Source organism: Stegodyphus dumicola, chromosome 3 (assembly GCF_044657685.1).
Source record: "Stegodyphus dumicola isolate Sdum_Otavi_A_Nest chromosome 3, ASM4465768v1".
In the NCBI taxonomy this organism is placed as follows: Eukaryota; Metazoa; Arthropoda; class Arachnida; order Araneae; family Eresidae; genus Stegodyphus; species Stegodyphus dumicola.
In genome coordinates, this window is record NC_140770.1 from 277,467,296 (window position 1) to 277,484,910 (window position 17,615).

At 35.9% G+C, this 17,615-nt stretch overlaps 1 protein-coding gene across 6 annotated transcripts in view; it reads left to right on the top strand.

Moving 5' to 3' along the window:
* LOC118195103 (fasciclin-2-like) overlaps positions 1 to 17,615 on the top strand; it is a 292,303-nt gene that overhangs the window by 16,038 nt on the left and 258,650 nt on the right. The window contains exon 1 of one of the 6 annotated variants that reach the window (XM_085814202.1): positions 5,451 to 5,558. The exons of the other annotated variants lie outside the window; for them this stretch is intronic. The gene's annotated coding sequence lies outside the window, so the exon portion shown is untranslated. Of the gene's footprint in view, positions 1 to 5,450; positions 5,559 to 17,615 lie in introns of those variants that run through there. 6 annotated transcript variants of the gene reach the window in all.

Sequence of the window (17,615 nt, forward strand, 5' to 3'; positions counted from 1 at the left end):
GAACTCTTCAGTGAAGACCATCAACTGGATTAGGGTTCGCACTCTGAATCGCATGAATGCTTTTTCTTTTCTTCATGTACAACATAAAGGTGAGTCAGTTTCCCTCAGAAATTTGTCCACGAAGGCATTCCAACCCCTTGAGGACAGCTTTTTTTGTGATTTGCCCTAATCAAAACCAGCTTCGCATTGCACGAGATCATTGACTGCAGTTTGTTCCGAGTTCGATTCCAGGGAAATAGTAATGGCTGCGTGGGATTTTCTCGCTTCTCTTGGTGTGCAGCGAAGAATAAGAGCCAATTTTCCCGAGAAAGTCCTCCAAAAGGCATCAGTCTTCCTTACGCAGCCAACCTTTTGCACGTTTTAATAAAATCAATAAGCTAGCAAACCGTAACAGCATTGATAAATCCTGATAGAAAAAGAATTTCAGTTTAGTTTTTAGATTGAAAGGATTTTCATTTCATTTTTGAACTAAGGGTTTGTAAAAATGAAAGGACTGAGTCAATAAATTACCAAGAGAATTCGTATTCCACAGGAGTTGTACTAACAAAATGAAGAGACATTCTCTGCATATCAGTAGAGAAATTGTTTACCGAAATCAAGAAGACAAAATTAAATGAGCAGAATTTGTTTGTCCTGAAAGAGGGTTCCCCAGCGACCGAGCGGTAAAGTCGCCGAACACTGGTAGTTCGGTCCGAGGTTCGAATCCCGCGAACGGGCTGGCTCCATGGGCGTTTCCGTGATTTTCCCCATGTGTAACATGTATCCGAGCCAGTTTCCCTTAGAAAGTCCTCCACGAAGGCATGCCTCCTCTTAGGCAGACAGCCCTCGAGGGTTTGCCGCAATCAAAATAAAAATTCTCCTGAAATAGAAACCCGTATCAGATCGCTCTCGAAATCGATGGTATTTTATTTAAATCTACACTAAAATAATTATGACTTTTTGCATGATTTTAAGTATTTACTGAAACCTTCAAGACTGCTTTTAATTGCGGAATAAATCGTACACATGTTGAGCAGAAAAAAATAATAATGTGGAGATCTTTTGCAACAAATCCCTCTCTCGGCTGAAACCAGTTTGTTCCATCTCGAGAGGGAACTCTGCTTGGAATTCCGCAATTTTCCTCTCTCCTCTTCAGGGCGCCTAAGCGGAAACGACAACAAAAGACTCCCAGGAAACTTGATTAACTTTTAATTGCTCGAAACGTTAATGAAACTGACATAAAGTGGGATCTTGAGGTTAGCCATTCGGTTCTCTTGTAAATGAAGCCAGGTATGTTTTACTTTAATTTTAAAAGGCAGCGCATGATACGTCCTAGAGCTCCCTTTGCCAATTACCGACCAACTCCTTAGATTATGAAGACTTACGGTTCCATGGATTTTAAAGATAAATAAATTGCAGCAGCGGCTTAACGTTAGAAGGCGAAGCTCGATTGCGTAAACTGAGAAACGTTTTTTAAAAACCATCTCTAAAACGTTCCATAAAATGCTCAATATTTATTTTTTTCTTCCTTGTACGAAGTAAGAAGGAAGTATTGTACTCGCGAAAAATTTCGGGTATCATATTTCAACGAAAATATCCATTTTGACCGTTATCGAAAACAATTTAACGATGTTTTTGCGTGACATCTGTACGTAAGGACAGAGAAAAGGACTCTTTTTCCTCAAACGAATTATACGTAAAACTGATTTAAAGTGGATTCAAAAGAGAATTTTTCGTGGTTTCTGTACGTATGCATGTATATATCCCCCAAAAAAAGCAATTATAAAACTGATTTAAAATGAATTCTGAAGAAAATTTTTCGTGGCGTCTGTGCGTACGCACATACGTACGTATCTCGCATAACTCAAAAGCGAGTAGCCTCAGAACGTTGAAAATTTGTATATGGGATTGCTATAACATGTACATTTGCACCTACTATTTTCGTTGCAATCGGCCTCGCCAAAAGTATATATATATTCACTCTGTTACTCGGCTCTGTGATCTCAGCTTCTTCATCCGTATATGTTTGTAAGTTGTGCATTTTTTGCATTAAAAATAATTGAATTATGTTGTTCTTATCTTCCGGTTAAAGATTTTATGCCTTTAGTAAATCTGCATGCAATATTTGTGAATTATCAACAATTTAAAAGTTGTTTAAGTGCGGCTAAGCCTAATTTTTTTTGCATTTTATTTTACATATTTGTTTACATTTGAAACTTAGCAGAACAGTGGGTTTGTTTGCCAATCTAGAAAAACTAAGCTTCGCAGCAACAAAGATAACGCCAGCTTTTATTACTGCGAATTAAATCGTGCTTAATTCATTATGGAAATTATCCGAGGAAATAAGTTTATCGTGATTAACAATTCGATTCGAGTTATAAAATGAATGAAATGTAACGCTATTAAGTGAAGCTAGCGGCAGAGTGTCGCTGTGGTAAACAAATACAGTGAATTTTAAAGAGTGCATTTATTCTATAGTGGTTTATGCGCTATCGAAGAAGTAGATTTAATTCAATCCAAAAAGAGTAAATGACATGGGGGAAAAAAATGTGTATAATTTAATATTTCGTACAAGGAAGTCATGTGGTGTACGCATCAGATTTTTTTATCTACGTTAAGCTTCCGGAATTCTTCGTTCCTCTAATAGCTTACCACATTTTGCGTCTCGAAAATGGTCGATGGCCAGCCTATGTACCGAATGTTTCGAGTATTTAATTCTAGTAGTTGTTCTTCAATCACTTGTTCGTCTACCAGTGGCTGAGTGTTAAAAGCATTAAACGCTGGTTGTTCGACCTATATCCAAATATTTGTGATTGCCAACCAGAGGCTGAGTGGTTAAAGTAGCTTAACACTGGCAGTTCGGTCTGAATTTCGAAACCCGGCGAACGGGCTGGCCGCTTTCGTGGCTTTTGCGAAATGTAACATGAGCCGGTTTTCTTTAGAAAGTCCTCCATTATAGCCCTCGAGTGTTTTTCCATAATTAAATAAACCAAACACGAATTCATTTCTTGATGATCGCTCAGGTTAATGCAAATGCCTCTGTTTCTCTTAAAACGTTCTTCACGAAAGTAAAATAAATTTTCCTCGAATATTTGACGTAATAACCTAATCAGAGTTCTGTTTTAGTTTGCACCTAGCGACTAAACATTCTGTCTGCTTGGGGTTTTCGTATGCTTTTCCGTTGGTAGCATGAATGAAAGCCAATTCTCCTTTAAAGGTATTCTATGAAGACACACCACCTTCAAGTATTTGGATGTAATAACCTAGCCTATGGGGATCAGAAATTCAAATTTCTTCCTTGAAACGTACTGAATATGTTCTATTCCTTGTATGTATCATACTGTACATTATACTACACCTGCATGTCATGAACAATAATCTTAGATATTTTTTTATAACGTCGATTTTAAGGTCAGGCATTTGTGAAATTTCAGATCTTTTACTGAGACATCAAAATATGCGAATACGAAGTAGCTGTTATTACTGGTTATAGATTACGCCGTCGCATAAGATTATAATCTCGAACTAAAAGTCGTCCGAACACTGCTACTCCAATGTTATAAAACCAAAGGATTTTCCTATTTCTTCCTTATTGCATCAGGTTTTGCAAAGAAGGCATTCCTCTTGGGTTTTATCTTTTGTTTGAAGAGTTATCTTTAGGTGCTCCAATAGTGGCAAGGAAAACCTTTTATCGTTTGTGTGTGCAGGCAGGAAGAACAAAGGTTACTTTGAAAAACGAGTACATCCCAGAAACAATCCGATAAAAGAGGAGATAAAGTTAATTTTTGTGCGCTTTTGAGAAGAACGCATTTTTGTAACATGCACCCAAATAGTCCATGGATTTCAGTGTCTGGTGCTAATAAAATAGTTCCGCGATGCATTTTAATACTTTTTTTTAGCTCGTGAAATGTTTCGAATGTAACGAACGAACTAATTTCTTTGCATTCTCGGTCATTTTCCTCTTGTGTAACTTGGGTAGAAAGGGCGTGAACACCTCGGTGTTAAGCGTTGAACACCTCGGTGTATGAGCACGAGGCTGTGTGCCAAATGGAATGTAATTGAGCTTGCGAATAATTACCGATAAATAACTTACATAATATGCAAGCAATAAGTTTAGAATATTAAGAGGTTGCGTAAAGTTGATAAGTTTGTTCAGTAAATGCTTTCGAGCTGGTGAGTAGTGATTAACAAATGGTGAAAAGCAGAAACCTAATATGTTATAGAGAATATCGGTAATAAAATAATATATGATTACAAACAGAATATAATTATATAAAAATCTGAAAGTTTTCAGGTTTTATATTACGCCCAGAGAGGCTTTTTTTTAACGTTTGTGCGTTACCTGTCATTTGCTCTTAAACCATAAAATTCAATTCAACAGCAATATCACAATATATTAAAAGAGCACATCCTTAGAATTTCCGATACACAGTCTCGTGCGCTGGACATGAATTTTTTTTTTCGTACAGTATTGCCATTTGCTGGCTTTGAAATCGTTGCGTTTGTTAATCAAAAACTCATAAATGTTTTTACAAAACATGAAATAGATAATAAAACAAAGTCCGGTTTCCAGATGTCCATATTCGGGGAAGGAGGACGTTATTCAAAATTAGATGGCTCTAGGAGCCGTTGTTTTATCATAGTGCGAGAAATATATATTCGTTTATGCAGATTTTTCATGTTTTAATTTCGTTAAATATAACACAGGCCGATAATATTGAGAGGCAACAATTTGAAAAGTGATTCGCCATTTATAGTGAATCAACACAAAATGTCAAAGCGAAATTAATATCCATTGTGGCACACTTGCTAGAATAAGAGTATAGATCATGTACCTGAAATGTGAGTGAAAAGTGTCTTCCTGTCAAGTAGTATTTGTGTTTGAAACGTAATCTTGAAAAATCTAGATTGTTGAACTGAATCTAGAAATTATGTAAATAAGTGCGTTCAGCAATACACTGTATGAAACTTTGACAATGTCTAGAAAGAGCAACGTGAATGCGACCCAATTTCCCATAGAAAGTTACACCTTTAGGCAGATAACCGTAGCCTGTTTTACCATAATGCAGTAAAACGAAATCTGTAAGCGTAGGAAAGTGCGCTGCAGGAAAATAATGTTCTTTGGTTTGTGCGTTTCCAAATAATTATGTAAACAGGGTTGCAGTGAAATATTACGAAATTAAATGATTAAAAAAGCTGCTATTTTGAGACATTGTGTCATAAATAATCAAAATGCATATCAGTTTGCTTTCACTTCTAAATTTAATTTTAGAACGAAAACTGAGAAACAAATAGTATCAGAAATTTACATCATATGACGATGAAATAATAGATATAAATGATAACGAATATCAGCTAATTAACTTTTACCGTTTTCTGTTCAACTGAAAAATTCCGTTATGAAGTTAACTTCAGATCAGTGCAAGAATCTATAACTGTTAGTTAATTAGCGAAATGTATGCCCCATTTAATTTTGGTTTAGTATAAAAAGATGATTTGTTGTTTTTGATGAAGCAAACTCACGGACAAGAGTATGCGGAGATTTTAACGAAACTTAACATACTTATAACATATGCTTGGTAAGTTTTCTGAATTAGGTTTAAATCTATATGCTAAAATAAGGTTTTGTATCTCGTCTCTTAATATGGTGAAGCCAAACTTTTCTGTGTAACTTTAGGTTACTCAAATGCAGTTGCACACATTGTTTCCGATTACAGCAAAGGTTTTCCAAGCTTAAGGCGTCGTCTTTCTGCCGGCCACTATTTATTAAGTATGCTGGCTCAACAGTTTATCAGTCTTCTCTTCTGTAAAATAATGAAGAATCTGTAGATTGTGTGTTTCCTCGTATCGCGGAAAAACGGACCGAACGTTTTTACGACAGCTGCATATTTGGGAGCCCAAATTATAAATGTATTTTTTGAATATTTTATACTGTGTATGAGATTAAGAAACTCAGCGATTTGAAAGCAATGTGTTGCCACTGTCCGAAATAAAATGCTTTTATCTCCCGCGCGCCCTTTCGTTACCATTCAGCAGGGCGTAAGACAACCAATATTTTTCAAATTCGTCCTGTCTGTTTTTGATGAACAAACTAAGTAATTTGAAAGCAATAAACGAAGTTCATCTTTTATGTTATTATTAATTAGTAGTTGTCCTAAATAAAGTAATTATTAGCCCAGAAGCGCTATTAATTTCGTTTTGGCATTTTGCGTTGATTCACGATAAATGTCGGTTCACTTTTCAGACTGTTGCCACCAAATATTAAAGCCCTGTATTATACTTTAAGAAATTAAATAATGAAGAATCTGCATAATTATATGTGTTTCTCCCTTTCTGATAGAACAACGGTATCTAGAGCCATCCAATTTTGAATAACGTGCCTTTCCACCCAAATACGGGCATCAGGAAGCCCGAATTTGGAATTTGTTTTACTATCTATTTCATATTTTGTAACATAGCAACACTGTGCGGGAGGAAAAAAATATCTCCAGCGGGCGAGACTGTGTATCGAAAATTCTAAAGATAGGCTCATTTTAAAATTATTTTACGATATTACTGTTTAATTGAATTTTATGGTTTAAGTGCGAAGAACGTGATGCTTAAAAATAAAGATAGCACACAAAACTTTAAAACACGCCGCTTTGGGCGTAATGTAAAATATGAAAACTTTCAGATTCTTTTATTAATCATTATATTATTTTTATGATAATTTTGGGCGGCTAGGCGCGGAAGTGGGTAGTTATTAAAATACGGAGAGCAAAGCTTCAGCGGGATCATGTGAAATTTCAGATAATGGTCGCGTGGATTTTGGATATTGGATACGAAAAATGCTTAGCGGTCGACGGGAACTTGAAACCGAGCTCCGTCACGGACGATATGGTTAGGAATATCAAGTAATCCAGCCTCTAGTGAACGTGCAGCTGTTCAAATATTATAATCCCCTCTCAATCTGAAACAGCCTATAATGTCGTATCTCTAAAAATCCAAAGAAAGAACTTGTAGAAATAAAGTTGCATATCTGTCATTCAAGTGTGTATAAAGTAATAAATTATAATTTCCTCTTCTGAATTGTTTATAAAGTATTTTTCTGTCGTTCTGCACAGTTAAACGCCAGGAACCTTATTTTAAACAGCCGGATATCGTGACCCCTAAAAATAACATGATTTAACAAATCGTGTTTACATTATTTTAAAAATGATTACATGATTAAAAAAAAAGATAAATAAAAAACCTGAACGTTTTCAGATTTTAAATTACTTTCAAAGGAGCGTTTTGTTAACATTTTGTGTGTTACCTTTATTTATTATTAAATATCATGTTCTTCACACTTAAACCATGAAATTCAATTCAACAGGAATATCGCAAAATAATTTTAAAATGAGCCTTTCTTTAAAATTTCTGATACAAAGTCTCGCGCGCTGGAGATAAAAATGTTTTTTGTAGAGTGTTGCCATGGCTCGCTTTGAAATCGTTTGTTTATCAAAAATTCGTTAGTGTTACAAAATATGAAATGGATGATAAAACAAACTCCAAATTTCAAATTAGGTCTTCCAGATGCCCATATTCGCAGGAGGATTAAGTTACTCAAAATTAGATGGCTTTAGGTACCGCACTTTTATCGCAGTGCGAGAAGCACACGTACATTTATGCAAATGTTTTATTAATATCTTTAAATATAATACAGAGGTCTAATATTGGGTGGCAACAATTTGAAAAGTGAAACAACGCTTGTAGTGAACCAACGCAAAATGGCAAAAAGAAATTAATAGTCCTTCTGCGGAAATTTCCGCTTTGGATTAGAAATAATCTTGAAAATAAAACTTTATTTCTTTTCTGGAAAATATAATTATTTTAGAGTAGGTTATTTTAATTAATTTTAATATTATTAATAAACGTTAATAAAAAAATCTTGTCATCGAAAAGTCTCAAAATATTACGAGATGGTTACTGTTTTTAAATGGCCCGATTTGTTACATTGATAAGCAAAATACTGTCGTAAATTGCAAAATAACGGAAGTATCAGAATTAGCGAGTACTGGGTTTGTTCCGGTAAAATTCCTTCGCAAAGTAAAAATCCCTCTTTGAACTGCTAAAATATAAAACTAATATGGCGCTTTTGCAGCTCCTTTGTTTAATGGTACTAACTAAGTAACTAGTTAACATTCGAATTCTTTACGTAGTGTTTGAAGAAGAAATGCCGTTTTTCGCGTAAACACTTATTTAAAGAAACGTAAAGAGAAAGTTACGAAGAAAAAGAAATTGTGTCGTGTCGAGTTTAGCCCCCCCCCTTTTTTTTTTTTTTTTCCCAACCCAGCTCTCGATTTCCGAGTACAAAATTAAATCAAAGTCTAACTTTTCCTCCTTCGAAAAGTAAAAATCCGACACTCGAACTAATTTGGAATCAAAGCAGAAAACGAAATAGTATCCCGTTATTATTTTTTTTAATGCAAGGTGACAAAATCTAATTTCCTAGATATTTCCGGATCCGTACACAATTTAAATTGCAGGACTAGACTCAAAAGATAAAAGAGACGAACGTAAATTAGCTAATCCATTCCATGGCGCCAAAGGTAGCTTGTTTTTATCAACGCGAGCACCAAGGCTGCAGAAAAAGGAAGTCTTTCAGACTTAAGTAACTTGACGTCAAAGAGGGAGAGGACGCGCCTAATATTTGTTTTCCTCGCAAAGCGAATTTAATAAGGTTCTAATGCCCTTGTTGATTCACTAGATGGTGCAGATTCTGAATATGGATCGGGAGTTATTCAAATTAATTTTTTTTTTTGCAGTGGATCCTTCCGTAAAAAGTAAATGCGGATTTCTTTTGGAGCGAGAAATCAACTCGCTTTTTTTTCATAAAATTCTTACAAATCTTAAGGAAATATACCTACAGTTTTATTTACCCAGCATTCAATTAGAATAAATAAATAAATAAATAAAACTTACTCCGGGGAGTTAACTCAATATATATGCATTTTATTCATGATGTTTTCACTTACAAACTGAGCATTTCCCAAGACAGGGAATACGAACCTGTTTCCTTGGAAAGTTCTCCATGAAGGAATCTCTTCCTTTAGGCGCCTACCAGTAACCACGCGGAAAAGTCGCTGAACGCTGGTAATTCGGTCCGAGGTTTGAATCCTGCGAACGGGCTGGCTGCATGGGCGTTTTCGTGGTTTTTCCATGTGTGACGTGTATACGAGCCAGTTTAGAAAGTCCTCCACGGAGGCATCTCTCCCCTTACATACGCAGATAGCCCTCAAGGCTTTGCCAAAATCGCATACTCTACACTACCCTTCCTTTAGGCAAATAGCCCTCGTGCGCTCTTAACTCCGCAACCATTCCATAAAAATCTCACTGTGGATGATTTTATCCGGGTTCAGACCCTGATGTTACGTGATGAACATAATATTGTGGTTTTTTTAGTCCAAAGGGACAATTTGCCCAGAAGGACTATTAATTTCGTTTTTGCATATTGCGTTGGTCCACTACAAGCTTTGTCTCAATTTTCAAATTGTTGCCACCAAATATTATCGCCCTGTGTTATATTTAAAAAATTAATTAATGAAGAATCTGCGTGTATGTATGTATGTTTCTCGTACTGTGATAAAACAACGGTACCTAGAGCCATACAATTTTGAATAACGTTATCCTCCTGCGAATATGCGCCCCCTGAAAGCCCAAATTTTGAATTTGCTTTACTATCGATTTCATATTTTGTAAAACTTTTTGATTAACGAACTCCAGGATTTCAAAGCGAGGCATGGCAACGTTGTACAGAAAAAACATTTTTTTTTCTTCAGCACTTCAGACTATGCATCGGAAATTCTAAAGATATGCTGATTTTAAAATTATCTTGCGATATTGCTGTTGAACTGAATTTTATGGTTTTAGCTTTAAGTGCGAAGAACATGATATTTAATAAATTTCAACACGCAAAAAGTTAAAAAAGGGTGTTTGTACATAATTTTAAATCTGAAACCTTTCAAATTTATTTTTTCATGTGTGACATAAGTACAAAAACTAGTTTTCTTCAAAAAGTCCTCTCTTAAGGCAAATAGCCTTCGGTTACGTTTTTCCTTTAGCAATTAAAGAACCAAACCAAGACTATTTAGACTCACTAATGACGAAATGGATGAGAATGCTGTATATTGAGTATTCTATATATCCCGGGTTCAGATTTCTTCGAATAGACGGACCTATTTGCATGCGCACTGTGAGTATAAGCAGTTTTCCCTTTGAAAGGTTTCCACGGCAACATCCCTCAGTTTAATCAGACAGTCCTCGAGTGCTTTGCCGTATTTTACTAAATAAATATTTTGGCAAATGGACAAGAAACGCGCCAGTGAGGAATCTAAATTAACCAAAAAAAGGCAACGTCTCTGTTTCCGTACGTAGATTTTGAATAGAACTCTCAAATTTCCTTCTAGAGTTTAATTTGAATTTATTTCAAAATTTTAAATGTCTTATGTCTTTATATAAGACATGTAAAACGTTCTTTTTACTTTGTCTCCGTGTTCATGAAGACCAAAAATTAGAAAAAAAAAGTCTGAAGGTTTTCATGTTTTATGTTTCGCCCAAAAAGGCGTTTTTTTAGCGTATTGCGTGTTACCTTCATTGATCAAATATCAGGTTCTTCGCACTTAAAAACTCGCTCAATTCAACAGCAATATATTTAAAAACAGCAAAACAGCCTATCTTTAGAACTTCCGACACAGTCTCGAGCTAGCTTTCTTTGAAATCGTTGAGTTTGTTAATCAAAAATTCGTTAGTTTTATAAACTTTTTAATAGATAATAAAACAATCTCCAAATTTGGGTTTCCAAGTGCCCGTGTTCTGTCGGAGTACTACGTTATTCGCGCTCTAGGTACCGTTGTTGTTTTTTCACAACGCGAAAAACATTCATCTAGATTCTTCATTATTTAGTTTCGTTCAATGTAATACACAGCGATTATATTTGGTGGCAACAATTTGAAAAGTGAATTGACGTAAATACCGTTTGGAAATCAGTAGCCCTTTCGGGCTAACGCCATCTGGGCTAATTGTGGCAAAGCGCTCGAGGACTATCTATCTACCTTTGCATTGTTGCCAATTGAGAAAATAACAAACCAAATATTATTTAAAAATATCCGCCTAGTGTTAGTTACTGCTCAAATATTCATTGTATTGCATAGTAATAAACTCAATGTATAAGTATTATTGAACACTGCATTCTATAAATTACAAAACTATGATTTAATTGTTTCAGAAACAAAGATCAGACTCTTTATTCATAACTACGTTACTTTAACAGTAATGAACGTTCACCATTCCTCGTTTGAAGTGATGTAATTCAGATATTACAGATGTTTTTATGAATGTGTGCAATAACTGTAACTTAAACCTGCTTATGAAATTAATGACACACTTTACTAATAATAATTTTGTAATTTTTACATGAGATAGGAGGTAGTTCTAACAGTTTGATGCGTATGGGAGAAATTTATGTTCAGGCATCGTGAACTCGAAAATAAATTGTTTAGCTTGGGACTATCGGAAGTACTCGATGGCAGTTAAGTTAGATTGAGAGTAATGCGTCTAACAACAGAGAGAACGATGCCGCTGTAATCCTTCTCTAATAACGAGGCAAAAAAAATGCAATTCATAGTCATCTTTTTTCAGTCTGATTCGATAGGGAACCCACAGAAAAAATTTCCATACAAAAATAAACTAATTCTCTCTCATTATTTCAGCAAAAATGGCACGCAGCAGTGAATGATTTTCGTCTTTCTAATCAAATGTCGCAAAAGCTCAAATTCCGTCCAATATTTCACCTATATTTCAATTTTAGGCGATTAAATGTGCAAAACATTTATCATAATTGATCAGAAATCAAAACACTTGAACAAACACAGTCATTCTTCTTTATAAATACAAATTTTATAAAAATTACAAATTTTTGATTAAAAACTACGATTTGAAAGCAAGCAGTAGCAACACTGCTTGCTTCGAAATAAAGCCCATTTATCTACAACAAGCCAGACTGTTGCCACTAAATTGTTTTCGGAGTTTTTAATTAATATTTCGGCTGATTAAAGTTGTACACAGTCGAAATGGCTTCCCAAGATTTTTTGGAATCGGGAATAATGTGTTTAATGTTTGGCAGTGCTATTTTTATGTCATTGTGAAGCATAGGAATTTTGTATTAACAAACTCTACGATTCGAAAGCGAGCAGTGGCAACAACTTTCGAAAATAAAGCAGATTTTCATCTCCAGCTTGCGAGGCTGTTGCCACTCGGTATAATGAGGGCGAAAATTATAACATTTTCCCCAGTTTTTCATTAATATCTGATTTTATCTACTTTATTTTGGAAAAAAAGGTGGTCCTCCACCTTTTCCAGGACCCAGAAAAGAATTGTGGCAATAGCTATAGTAGTGACTGAGTTATTAGGCGAACAAACAGAATTTCTTCTATACATATATAGATTATCGGTAACTAGCATCAAAATAGGTGTTTAAATATAATACGAATTAGAATAGGTATTATATTACCATGTAATTTTCTTATCTTCACCATTATTTGATCACAAAATATTTTTCGATAGCTTCCGAATTCGAAATAATAAACCAATGACGAAGTATTTCATACACTTCCCATTCAGAAAGTAATCCTGCCTAGTGTTTTGTTTATTAAATAACCAAACCTTTCCCAAAATCGAACATCGTGGCCTGTCAAATACGCTAAAAGCTTTCTGATAATAGTACACTTTTCTTGGAATTAAACGACTATTGATAGCATAACGTGTCGATTCCACAATGAATCTGTATACTTTGGATGGATCCTTCCTCAGTACTCTCAAATTGTATTGAGAATCAATATAAACGCTGACGACAGAAGGGAGTTTTCTAATAGTAGTAATGCACGAGGCCACGATCTAGGGGCGTTGTGGAAAACACAGAATATGTTATAGATCGACAAGAAAATCGTTTAAGACCCTTGGACACAAACGCAGGCGGAAAATTTCGAACCTTTTAGCAGCACGCCGTAGATACTTACAAAAAAGAAAACTTCTCACGGAACGCTTCTCTGAGCGTGCCTGCTGTTCAGAAGATTGTTTTTCTTGCATGTTGTTTGCGAGCGGTTGACGTTCACTTAGCAGCGTGGATGGGCGTGGTCTGGCCGGCACAGTCAACTTGCATCAAGATACCGACACCATTGTTCCCCAAAGTATAGGTGTTGACCCGAATTAGAATCCCGGTGAAGCGGGCGGTTCTTCAAATTTTGTAGTTGCGTGAGAACTGTAATGGTTTTTCCTACATCTAACTTAAATATGAACCAATTTCCTTAGAAAAACCCTCCACGAAGGCATCCATTGCCTGAAGCAGATAACTCTAATATTCTTTGATAATTAAATAGATCTAATACTGTATGTTCTTGCACATTTCTGAAGTATTTCTAGTTGAAAAAATAATTCCCCTCCCAAAGGACGTCCACCAGCGGCCAAGCGGTAATGTTGCTGAATACTGGTAGTTCGGTCTGAATTTCGAATTTCGTTAACGTGCTGGCTGCATGGGTGTTTTAGTGGTTTTCCCCTTGTGTTAAGTGTATACAAGCCAGTTTTCCCTTAGAAAGTCCTTCACGAAGGCATTCCTGGCCTTAGGTAGGTGGCCCTCAAGGGTAACCAAACCAAAGCCTATCCCCAAGGAATTTACATTTCCTGTTCTTTTCTAGAACGTTATATCAATAAGTTTTGTTTCTTTCTCAATGCAGCCATATTTTTAACTTGGGTATCTAAATGTGTTAATGCGCTTTTCTGTGATAAATGAAGTTTTACAATCGTTTATGATTATATTAAATATAGTAAACATTTCTTCGATGTAATGTAAGATGTTCAGTTGCTTTCTAGTAATTCTACGAAAATTCGCCACTCATTTTCGACAGCTTTGTGAATTGGTGAAAAACATTATTTACGCCTCTTAGGAATGGTTCCAATGATACCGGCGATACTACGAATGTAGTAGAAATGCTTGTATAAGAAGGAAAATATGTCGATATGGCCTGCATTTAAATTTATCGATTGTTTAGCGAAATGACGGCTATATAAGCATGTAAATCAACATTTACTTATTAGACCCACATACAGCCGCTGAACATTGGTAGTTCTGTCGGAAAAAACAGTATGTAATAAACAGAAAAAAAAATACTGAAACAAGATGCGTAACAAGATGAAACTGTACCTGTGTCATAAATGGTTCATCCGATGTAACCAATGTCGGTGATTTCGCATTCCATTTCTAATTTTCTTGTATGTCTTTAAACCCCTTCTATGTTTTTGAGAACGTCGGGCCTCATCATGGAATCATTGAATAGTGGGAGTTCGACTCGGGTTTCTATCTCAGACGAACGGAATGGTTGCGGGATTACTTTTCGAGGCTTTCTCTATCTAACCTGTACACCTATATGGGAACTAATTCCTGTCAGAATTTTTTCCATGAAGGCATTCCACCCCTCGTATTGTTTGCATTATTCAGGTAACCTAACCTAACCATGAGAACAAGCTGTATGTCCAAAAGCAATTCTTTTAATGCCCTTGTACCAGGGCTTAATTTCTAAAAGTAGAAGTGCCGGAGTCCTGTGGAAGACCGTCAGGAAAAGGCAACAACAGTAAATAAATAAATATAATGACTATTAAAATCATTATTAATTTAAAAATTAAATTGTTAATGAGTATCAAATTAATTATTATTTAATTTATATTAATTAATATTTGTTTATTATTATTTTATTTATTAATATTTATTAAAATAATTACAGATTAAAGTAATTAAATAATTAAAATTAAATAAATTGCAAAAAGATAAAATAAAATTTAACAAGCGAATTTTTATATAATTTGACGGCTAAAAATAAAATTTTCTACATCAAATTTCTACTGAAATAATTATTCAATTGCATGAAATATGTGCCGGAGCCTTCTTATATATAGGGCTCTGACTAGAATTAGAATATATTCCAAAAACTAAGAAGTACAGGAGCCGGGCTCCAGTGGGCTCCGGAGCAATTTAAGCTCTGCCTTTTACGTCCATAAGACTTCGGCACTTGACCGATTTCATAGGCTTCAAATTTTGTATTTCTGTAAACCGAAATTCTGACTACTCTAGACCTTTCTAATAAAGTAGTTTTGATTAGTTCTTTAACGGTATACTAAAAGTTTCGCTACATTAAGACTTTTCAGAAGTTTAAAATATGACGCCTCTCCCGCCAAAACTACAAAGTATATTTTCCAAAGAATTTCGAAAAGAGCTGCGTTGTTTAAAGAAACCCTTTTCTCTAGTCTCAGGATAGCAAGTCCCCGACCATCTAATTAAAGTTAGATTATCTTTACGACTTCCTTGCGACATGGGCTTTAATTTAGTAAGTTACGAAGTAAAAATGCATTTTGAGTAGCTTACCTTAATTGATTAATAATTACCCCTAACTAATTGATATAAGATAGCTGAGACATCTCTAGTCAGATATAATGAGAAAATATTTTTACTTTTAATTCTTCCTCAACTTTCCTATTAAACACACATTCAAGACAATTTCTTTTTCAGTGCCTGCAAAAAAAGGGAGTTGTGTTAATGGTGTTTAAGCTCAAAATGATGGCCACAGTTTTATAATATTGATTCAGGTCTACAGATATTTCAGTTCCAATATCCGTAGTCAACAGAAGTCTTATTAAAAATAATTACTGCAAAGAGTAATTAATTCAGTAATAATACGAAGAATTAATATTAGATCTGCAGTATTTTGCATACAGAAAACCATTATTCTTTTAAACAGCATCTTTCTGTAATATATATAGTGGTGTAGGCCCGGTGCCGCAGTGGCTAGAGCTTTGCGCAGACGCACCACAGGTCCGGGGTTCGATCCCAGGCTAAGTTCACCCAACCTTTCATCAAAGAATATGTATTGCATAGACGTTCTTTGCTTTCATGCCTTGAGCAAGTCGATAAAATGAGTACCAAGTTCGTTTGGGGACTAAGCATCGGGGAAAGACTGGGACAAGCTGGCCCCTTGTCCAGGGGATATGATCATGCACCCCGGGGGCCCGTGGTCAGGAAAGCCGATGTCGAGGCACTGCAAAGCATGTCCCACTAGGGCTGTTGCGCCACTGAGTTTAGTTTATACAGGGTGTACCGTAAATGTAGCGACAAACTTCTAGGGAGAAGTGTGTTACCACTCCGGAAGAGGCAATATATTTTTTCTTCCGAATGCAATGAACAAACTCGACGATTTAAGAGAAATATTGGCATTTTCCGAATTAAAATATTTTGATCTTCCAGGCAGCAGTGTGTTGTCATTCAGGAAAACTTAAGATCTTTATTTTTTTCTTCAAATTTCTTCTGCTATTAACAAACTAAATAATTTAAAAGCAATAGATGCATATTCATTTCGATTGTTCATTTCAATTACTAGCTGGATGCGTGAAATTAAGCCAGCTGGATTCTTTCATTACATCTGTATGCATAAAGAAGTGTTCGTTTCGTTGTTTCATGTGTATATGAAAAGTGTTCGTTTGTTTTACATCTATATAAAGAGAACTGTTCGTTTATTCGTTATATCCATAGGAAGAAGAGTATGCGTTTGTTTATGGGTGTGTAATTCATAGATATCTAGAGTTTTATAAGGATCTTGACGAAATTTTGCACACACTTGACCTTCAAAACATGAGGAAGGTCACTGTCTACTTAAAATTCCGACGATATCAAAACGTTGTGCTCACGACACACATCTTAGGTTCACGTCACTATTGTTGCATTCCCGCTATCAGTTCTTACTAAAACCGTTAGATGGTGCGTGTCCTTCCTAAAACCGTTACATATCTACTTGTTAGTTCTACATTTAATTCGAGCTTGGTAAAATTTTGCACAACGTATGTTGAACCAAAACAGGGGGGGGGAATCATCAGCTGAGTTTTCTGTTGTTGTTGACTAATGCTCACTTGTCTAACCTATAGTCAGTTCAAGCCCAAGAAGTTCCTCGTAGCAGGGAGGGCAAGATAAGCTTGTCGTTGACAGAAGCCTTGAGCACCATAGAAGTGACAGTGCGATTTACCTCAGTTCTGCAACCAATTTTGATGGAGAGCACCGCGGGTCCACCCCTCTTCCCTACTACCAACCTCTCCAGAGGCCTTTCGGCTCGCCGCATATTTAGACTATTACGGGCACTATGCAATTACAAAAATCTATGCCTTCTCCGAGATTGGAACGTGGGCCTTTCGGCACGGCAGTCAGGGATGCTAACCGGCACGGTTGGGTTTCACTGAGATTTCTAAAAACCTATTCTCATCCCCTTAAAGGAAGCTTCTTCAGTCTGCTTAAAGCCCGCGTAACGTCCGGTACTTCAGCTAGATATTAAATAGTGAAGGATCTGTATGTATGTTTGTTCCTTGCGCTGTGAAAAATGGTGGAAACTTACAACCACCAAATTTTGAGCGCACCTAATCATCTGTCCGAACATGGAGCCACAAGTGGCCGAGCGGTAGAATCGCAGAACACTGGTAGCTTGACTTAAGTTCGGATCCCGGCGAACGAGCTGGTTGCATGTGCGTTGTCATCATTTTCCCGATGTCCAAAGAGAACGCGAGCCATTTCCCTTAGGAGATCCACCATG